Genomic DNA, 10,306 nt, shown 5'->3' with positions numbered 1-10,306 from the left:
TCAAATTTTCTTCAATTTGCACACTATGTTCTCCTTACTGTTGAATTCAAATCCTTGTGGCTAAGCCATATATATCTCTTCATCCAAATCACCATGAAGGAAGGATGTTTTAACACCAAGCTGCTCCAAATATAAATTTTTAGTAGCCACAAGACTTAAAATAGTATGAATAGAAGTCATTTTAACAATAGGAGAGAATATCTCATCAAAATCAATTCCCATTTCTGGTGCAAATCCTTTTAAAACTAACTTGGCTTTAAATATTTTCTTACCTTCATCCTCTTCTTTCAACCTATAAACCCACTTATTTTGTAAAGCCCGTTTACCTACAGAAAACTTGCATAAATACCAAGTCTTATTTTTTAGAAAGGAGTCCATTTCATCTACCATTGTAGACTCCCACTAAATCTTAGTATCCACTTGTACAACTTCATCATAACATTCTGGCTCACTAGCATCAATAAGTAAAATAGAATACAAAGAGGGATAAAATATTTCTGGAGGTCTTCTTAGCCTTGTTGACCATTTAACATTCACTGGTGTGTGTGGTGTTTGTTTTTGTGGTTGTTACACATCATGATGAAGTGTTGGAATATCATCTTTTGGAGTATCATCCAACACTACATAATTATCTTCTTTCTTCTCATGTTGCTAGAACATATCTTTGTACAACACTTTCTCATTGAATATGACATCCTTGCTTCTTAAAATTTTATGATTTTCAAAATCCCAAAGCATATAACCAAATTCATCAATTCCATATCCAACACATTTCTTTGATTTAGCTTCCAATTTTGCTATATTTTCAGAATCTACATGAGCAAATGCTTCACAACCAAAGGTTTTGAGAAAAGAATAACTCACCTTCTTACCAATCCATGCTTCCTTTGGAATACCATAACCCAAATGAGTAAAGGGACCTATATTAATCAAATATACAATAGTATTGAACACCTCCACCCACATGTTTAAGGGCAACCCTGGATACAATCTCATGCTCCTTGTACACTCCATTATAGTTCTATTCATGTGTTTAGCCACTCCATTTTTCTATGGAGTCCTTGGAAAAATTTTCTATCCATGAAGACTATTAGTGGAGCAATAATATTCAAATTCATGACTACAATATTCAACACCATTATTAGATCTGAGATATTTTAATTTCTTACTAGTCTCATTTTCAACCAAACATTTCCATTTCTTAAAAGTTTGAAATACATCAGATTTTTATCTCAGAAAATAAACCCATACTTCTCTAGTTGCATCATCAATAAATGTAACATAATAATGAGAGCCACCAAGGGAAGATACTTGAGCTAGTCCCCATACATTTGTATGCACAAGCTCTAATCTCTCACTTTTCTTTTCCTTCCCACTCTTCACAAAACTCACTCTTTTTTTTCTTTTTTTTTCATACACATAACTTTCATAGAAATCCATATTAACATATTTCAAACCTAGTAAAACTTTCTTTGAATAAAGTACATTTATACCTTTCTCACAAATGTGCCCAAGTCTATTATGCTACAAAGAATCTACATTAGCTATTTTTTCTCCCTACTCAACTACAACAACTGTTCTTGAACATTCATTTTTCTTTAAAACAATCAAAGTATAAGGAACAATATGACCTGTACAATGATTTAAGGTGCTTACTTTCACACCTTTTGCTACTACAAGGGAACCTTTTGAAACCTTCTAATTTTTATCATTAAAAGTAAGTACACAACCCTAATTAGTGAGTTGCCTTGCTGAAATTAAATTCATACTCAACCTTAGAATATGTCATACCTCATGTAGTAGCCAATGATTCCCATTCCACAACTTAATCTTAACTTTTCCCTTTCTAACAATCTGACAAGGTTCATTATCCTCCAAGTAAACAAGCCTGAAATTCCCTTGGACATAATCAATGAAACAAACTCTATGAGGTGTAGCATGAAATAAAGCACCAGAATCTAAAATCTATGAATCATCAACACTTTCTAAAGATAGAAGCAAAACATCCTCTTCAGATTAGTTACTTACCACATTTGCCTCCTTATTCCCTTCTAGTTTATCTCCTTCATTATTCTTTTGAGTCTAGCAATTTTTCTTCTTATGCCCTGGTTTCCCATAGTACTAGCAATCTCTTGGTCCTCTAGATTGAGACCTCTTCCCCTTTGAATTTCCTCTTGATTTCTCACAATTTCTAGAATTATTTCCTCTCTCAGTCATTCTACCTCTGCTTTGTGCATTCAAAGCACTTCCTGATGTAGATCCACCCGAGATTTTTCTACAAGTTTTTTCACTCAAAATAACACTGATCACATCATCATATTTTAGGGTATAAGATCCATAAATAAAATTACTCACAACCATTACCAATCTATTCCAACTTTCAAGCAAAGAACACAAAATCAAGAGAGCCCTAATTTCTTCATCAAAATGAATACCCATAGAAGATAACTAATTAATAACAATATTAAACTCATTTAAATGATCTACAATAGATCAACCTTCTACCATTTTCATATCAAATAAACACTTCATGATAAATACCTTATTTGAAGCGAAGGGCTTTTCATACAATTTTGCTAGGGTTTTCATCAACTTTTCCATTGTCTTCACTTTTGTAATGTTAAATGTCACCGATGGTGCCAGGCATAATCAAATGCTTCCAAGTGTCTTTCTATCTAAAATCTCCCAATCTTCATTTTTCATAGTTCCCTGGTTTTTGGTTTTTCCTTTCTAATGACTTCTTTAAATCCTTTTGATAGAGATAATCCTCCATTTGCATCTTCCATAACTAAAAGTTCTAGCCATTAAAATTGTCAACCCTCAGCTCACCCTCATCTTCCATCACTCCCACTCAACTATGAGACTTTCCTACAGACGATAACTAAAAAACAAACTCACTCTGATGCCACTTGTTAGGATTAACCTCAGATAGAAATAAAAATTACATGCAAATATAAACAATATCAAAAAATAATAGATCACATAGAAGATAACACAAGACACCAAGATTTAATGTGGTTCACCCAAACCCTAGGCTACGTCCACCAAACAACAAGTCCAATATTATTAGGATCTAGTGATTACAACCTAATTACAATCTGTAATCCCTTACAACTCAATACCACCACAAGAAGCAATTTTTGCATCACCCACGATGAGACAATCCCTAACCCTAAGCCCTTTTATACAAGTATTTTTCCTACTTTAGGGTTAAAATTAGTTACAACATGTTAGCCATAAAATGTTGATAAAATAGCCCCAAATTATTTTTTGGAGTATGTACAGTACTTCCCTGATCAATCACTACAAACTAATAGTATATTAATTGGGTATATATTGTGCAACCATATATACTTGAATAAATATATCTAAAATATATCCTTGAAAGAATATATACTGAAAGAGTTATGATTTGACATTAGCAATGATTCTGTGTGCATTGGATCAACAAGTATACATGCAATTATATCAACATCAAATGCAATTATATCAACATTGAAATTATATTTCAAAGAACCTTTCTTATTTTAAATATACTAATAATAGAAGCAAAGTTATAGCTAACTATAATTGTGGTGCATCAAATAGTATAGAACTATGCAAAAAAAGAATTCGATAAAAAAAAAAAAAAAAAAAATTTAAAAAAAAAAAAAAAATAAATAAATAAATAAAAAATATATATATATATATATATATATTGTAATAGCATTAAAGATAATTCAAAAAAAAAATTCAATTAAAATATGAATGTAAAAAAAGAGATTTAAAAAAAAACTACAAGAATGATATCAAAAGATTTAATTATTCCTATTTTGTTAAAAAAAGATATACATCCTAGTTGTTACAAGAACAAGATTATTCATTATATTACTATTACTAGTATTCCAAAAATTTGTAAAATTTACTCTCAAAAAACTTGATAAAAATTGAAGACTTCTCTGTGCATTTTTTTCCATTTATAAAAGAAAAAATAATATTAAAAAAAAATGATATTTAATCATATGTTAAAAAAACTAATGGAATGTAATAAAAAAATTAAAACTGAAGTGATAAAAAAATTTAATCAAATTGAGTAATAAAATAAATAAGCTTATTTGTATAAATCTTCTTTGGGATGATTAGTCTTATTTTAAAAAAACAAGACTAATGCCTGAACTTACAATCAATTTTTTTAGTATTTGAATAACTAAACTTAATAATAGAAATGTGAAAAAGAGTTTATTTATTTCTAGATTGATAAACTTTTAAAAAAGTGAACCTTCTAAAATAATAGTGTATAAAAAATCACATGGGAAAAGAAAGAATGACAATAATCATAATCATCATTATTATAACTAGCAGTTGCACACTTTTATTAAGCAGTCGATAGGAATTTCAATTTTCGAGGCTTGATATTTATGACTTAGGAGTCTTTTGGTCATTCACATTAAAAAAAAATGGGGAGAAACCTAATTAATAATTATCAAAATTGAAAACTAAACTATTTTAAAGAATATATCATATTAATTAGAAAATAATTTAAAAATTTGAAAATAAACTAATTAAATATGTTTGATAGATTAAACTAATTAAATATTAATAAAGTAATATAAATGCAATCAAAACTAAAGATATTGTATATAAATTTAATAATAAATAATAAATTAAAACATTAAATTTATTCAAGTTTTTAAAGAGTTACAAAACAACATTATTTAAGGCTCAAAGTGTCTTTGAATTGAAATCACTATTGTCATAATTTAATGTAAAAATTTAATGATAGGAATGCGAAAAGAGAAGTCTACTAATTGACCAAATCAAATTAGGGCAATGAAGAGCGGCTCCAAAATTAGCGACATAGGGCAATCCAAAGTAGCAAATCTGGCGAATTCCTCCAATTTGATGGCTCGCACGGATGAAGGACATAATCTAAGTTGGTGGCTTGCACGGTTGAAGGACAAAATTTGGCTTTCATTTTCTCCATCCCTACAAACAGTGACAAGGTGGCACCTATTGCTGCTATGGCAATCTCCCAAGATGTGTGCTCACCCCATGACAAGACTCAAACAGGGGATACTGTTGGCATCACTAGAAGCAATGGGAATTTTGATATTGGTGAGGTGGCAGGAGGTAAAAGTGATGACTTAGTAAACATACAAGGAATTAGGTGTGATCTGCCCTTAATCCCAAACCCTAAATTTAATATGCCTTTTAAATTTTTGGCTATTTCAGTGCCTCGTAGTAGTAATGTATCTGCCTCAAAATCAATTGATAACTCTGCTAACAATGTACCTAAACCTAGTTCAAACCTTGGCAACAAGCCGAGATCTTTTTTGGAGGCAGTTGCAAATTCATCTCTTGCAATCCCTTTCGGTGCTCGCTTCACCAAACCTGGACAAGGTGAAATCACAACAATTGATCCTTCTGCATTTCATGTTACTCCTAACCCTAACATGTTAAATGAGATTATTAAGGAAAAAAAGAAAGATTAAGAAATACCGCCATCTTCTTCTCTATGGTTGTAATTGATAAAGTGCCTGCCAGGAAATTCTTAGATGTCTGGTTTTATAATTATTGGAACTTAAAGCTTGGATATCAAATTTCTTTTTGTAGGCAGATACATAAAGGATTATTTGTTGTGTTTTTTTTATCAATAATGAATCTCAATAGGCTGTGCTAAAAAAAGAGTATTGGACAGTCGGCAACACCACATTTAGGGCTTTGGCTTAGAATGCGAAGGCTAATATTGATGAGGTGGTTACTCTTTCGGCTCCAAGATGGGTTCTCATTAAACAAATTCCCCCTTTTTTGTGGCATTTTATTTCTTAGTTGGTTGAACCCTTAGGAAAATTCTTGCAAATGGATGACTCTGCCATTTAGTCCCTCATTTAGATGCGAGGGTTCTTATTGCATTGAAGCTTGGTTAGGATTTACCCAAAGAAATTAACATTTCTATAGTTAATGAGAAAGTTTCCTGCCCGGTTGAAACCCTAGGAGGTTTGAGCGCATGTTTTTTATGTAGAAAAGAGGGGCATCTTAGGAAAGATTGCCCATTATCAAAAATAAAACCCAAAAGAATGCTAATCCTTTTAACCTCCCCATTTCTACCTAGCTGGTTCCCCCTTCTTTTGCTAAAACTAATCCTATGCCTTCCCCTCTTGCCCCCTCACAATCTGTCCCCTCTCCACATCAAACACCATTCTCTCAAAATGTGTCATTTACCAGCATAGTGGATACAGATGGTTTTCAAACTGTTACAAAAAAAAGGAAAAATCAATCAAGTAAAAAAGACTTAGCTCCAAATATGCTTTATGTATCCCCTCCTTCAACGACTAATATGACTACTAAAGATAAAGCTAAACCCTCTGTCCCCCCTCCATCTACTCCTAATCTCCCGCCAAGCACATTTCTTCAAAACAAAATCCCCCTATGAAAGTTTTTCAAGAGATATCAAATAATTTCATTCTTGAATTCATTCTGGTGACCCCTACTATTGTTAATAATCAATCTTTAGAGCTGGAGGCTTCTTCCCCTTCTCTATTTGATAATGAGGTTATCCCCACTACTAGAAGGATAGGAAGACCTCTGGGATCCAAGAATAAGAACAAGACCAGTAAGAAGTAGAATCAAATTGACTCTGAGGACGTTTCTCGTATGGAGGACATCATGGGTGTTAAGGTGTCTAATTCTCTAATTTGATCACAATGAATTGTGTTTCCTGGAATATTAGAGGACTAGAATGTCCTAATAAAAAGTTTGTTATTAAGAATTTTATTAGTTCTCAAAATAATATTGATATGATTATGCTACAAGAAATTAAGTCTACTGGATTCAATCTCAAATCCAATCTTAATTTTATCTAGAGAGATGCTATAAAATTCTCCACTAATCACCCTTAGGATAGAGGGGGAGTGGCAATTTTACTCAGCCCCAAATGGGGACCTAAAATTAAAAGTTCATTTTTCACCTTGTAATAGAGCTATTTGGTTGATCTTTAATCATAATGATATGGAATTTGGTATATGTTCTGTTTATGCTGCCAATGATTATATGGAAAGGAGTATGTTTTGGTCTTGGCTCAGCTCACTTCCTAACATTCCCTAGATGTTTGGAGGTGATTTCAATATGATAGGGAACCAAGAAGATAAAATGGGAGGTCTCCCTTTCTCTTGGAAAGAGCAAGAAAGACTTACCTGGAACAACTTTAAAAGGGATAAATCCATTTTTGATCCTTTAAGGGGAAGCAAGAATAATAACCCTGACTTATGGTTTACTTGGTGTAATTTTTAGAAGGGTCAGTATAGAATCTAATCTAGACTTGATAGATTCTATCTTAATAGCAATTTCTTTTCTATGATTTTGAATATGAATAATAACTAGGTGCTTCTCTCCCCTACCACTCTTTCCGATCACCACCCTATTTTTATAACTATTAATCTCGGCTTCTCAACACTAGCCTTCTGGAGGATAATGACATTCTTGCTACCATTTCCATTATAAGACTCATTAATGAGTCTCATTTTCCCTCTTTATCCTATACCCGTAGGTGGAGTCTAGATGTCTCTACTTGGCAGAACTTTTTAAGAACTATTGGTCAAAAGAAAGCCAAAGATTATAGATTTAAGGAATCTTGGCTTAATAATGATCTTTATAATGTTAAAATTCATATCCAAAATAACCCAGATGATCCTTATCTCTGTCACCAGCTTGCCCATGCTAAGAATGCTCTCAGAAAACATCAACATCAAAAAGCTCTGGGGGCGAGAATTCATTCAAGAGCCCATTGGTTACATTATGGAGATAAAGGTAGTAAATTTTTATTTAATCTTATTAAACATAAGCAAACTAAGGAATCTATTGATAACTGCTTATTAACAATCAATTGATTACTAATATTGATACTATCAAGAATGAATTTTTTGAATTTTATAAAAATCTTTTTACTTTAGAGGATACTCAGGAGGCTAGGGCCCTTAGAGATCAATGTAAGAATCTTATTCCTAAAAAGATCTCATCTGAGGATGCTTCTATTCTTGAGTAGCCCTTGTCTCTTGAGGAAATTGAGAAATCCATCAATTCCCTTAATAATGATAGAGCTCCTGGGCTTGATAGGCTACTTACAGAATTCTATAAGGCTAAAAATAAATGGATTAGAAAAATCTTAATTAATATTTAGAATGAAGCCATTGATACTGGAACCCTGGATAGAGATATTAATTCTAGAATCATTAAACTCATCCCTACGAAGGGTCATAAATCCCTTATTAAGAATTGGAGGCCTATAACTCTTTTAAATGTTTCTTATAAAATTTTGGGTAAGATTATGTTAACTAGGCTTGAAGCCATTCTCCCCAAAATTTTTTCCCTACCCAAACTATATTTTTGAAGCGTAGATATATATTAGAGAATCTTATTACTAGCTAGGAAGCTTGTAATTGGGCTAAGCATACTAATCAAAATGTCTCTATGTTTTTGCTAGATTTTGAAAAGACTTATGATAGAATTGAATGGAATTTTATTAATATGATGCTCGAAGCTTTTGGTTTCCCATCTTTATTTTGTGGTATTGTGAAAATGCTTCTCAAGGATGCTCATGCTCAAATTGATGTTAACAGATCCCTTTCTACCCCTTTCCCTTTGGGAAGATCGATTAGACAAGCGTGCCCTCTTGCTCCTGCTCTTTTTGTTATTGCTTCTGAAGCTTTGTTTTATATTCTTTGGGACAACACTTTATCCCCTATTTTTAAAGGCATCATCCTTCCTAATAATAAGGAAATTATAAACTATCAGTTTGTTGATGATACTTCTCTATTTCATGAAGCCTCTGAAGAGAATTTTGTTGCCATGATCAATAAACTTAATTTCTTCTATAAAATTTCTAGAGCTAGATTATCTCATGCCAAATCTATTTGTCTTGGTTGGGATGATCAACCTCCTGATTGGTTTATTAAATTTGATTTCCAATGGGGTGACCTTTCTAAAGTTGTCAGATATTTGGGTATCCCCTTCTCTATTGATCCCTCTTTAAAAGAGATGTGGGGTTGGGTCAAGGATAAGATCCTTAATAAGCTGAACAAATGGCACAATAGGTCTCTATCTCTTGTTGGAAGAATCCAAGTTTGCCAATTTTTTTTTGTCTTTTTACAATATATTTTATGCCTCTTCTTGGATGTTTAATGACTACCAAGTTTTGGAAATCTAGAAAGATATTAGAAATTATCTCTGGTTTGATGGGAAGGGAAATAAAAAGCTTCACTCTATCAATTAGGAATGGTGTCATGTTGATAAGCTCCTTAGGGGCATGGGGTTGAAAGATCTAAGACTTTGTGGTCTTGCTTTGGCCTCCAAATGGATCTTTCATGCCCTAGAGGGAGATGAACCTTGGAAAGTTTTGATTCGTAATAATATTGAGAGGGGATATCCTAAAAATACTAAATTTTAGAAAAATCTTCCTCTCACTGATCTCATTTGTGGTGAATTTTTTATTATAGTTCAAGGATCGGCTATTTTTAAATCCATCTGGAAAGCCTAGAACCATGTTAGGTAATTCATCACTAAAAAATACTTCTATGATAATAAAACCCTCCATGGTGAAAGATCCATTTGGTGGAACCTTAAGCTTGGTAATAAACCCCTTGCTCTTACCCAAGGGTGTTGGGCCAAGTATTGGGCTAACCTTGAAATCAAGCAATTCATTGATATCTTTGAAATGGATAGACTTATCCTTTGGGATGAATTAAAGAATAAATTTAAACTTCTTGATTCCCATAAAAAGACTTATAGTATGATTGTTAAAGCTAGTAAAGACATTCCTACCCTGTGTCATGTGGACTCTAATAGTTTTTTGAATATAAAATGGCCTGATGGTATCATCATCTCCAAACTTAAAGCTAAGAATATTTATTCTATTTTTAATTATAATGTTGACATCATCAATCATATTAACAATATTTGGAATACTGATTTGGATATTTCTTCTTGGAAGAAGGTTTTCAATTATCTTTGGAAAAGTTCTATTGATCCTAAAATTAAATGTTTTAAATGGTTAGTTCTGCTCAATAAGCTGCCTATTAGGAATTCTTTCTCTAATATTAACTATTGCAACATTTGTAGAACCCCAAAATGGGAAAGCATATTTTCTTTGATTGTAGTTTTGCTAAAGAGGTTTGGTTAATGTTTGGTATTTCTATCCCTTCTAATTTCAATATTTTCAAAGTTATTACTGGTTTTATCTCTAATGCTAGAAATGATGTTAATATGTTTTGGGATATTACCTCATCTAACATTTTATGGAAAATTTGGATGTGCAGAAATGAAGAAAGGTTTC

The sequence above is a fragment of the Cupressus sempervirens genome, chromosome 5 (assembly GCF_028749045.1).
Source record: "Cupressus sempervirens isolate cs-2001-9-10 chromosome 5, ASM2874904v1, whole genome shotgun sequence".
NCBI classification, from domain to species: domain Eukaryota; kingdom Viridiplantae; phylum Streptophyta; class Pinopsida; order Cupressales; family Cupressaceae; genus Cupressus; species Cupressus sempervirens.
This window is presented reverse-complemented; position numbering follows the sequence as displayed.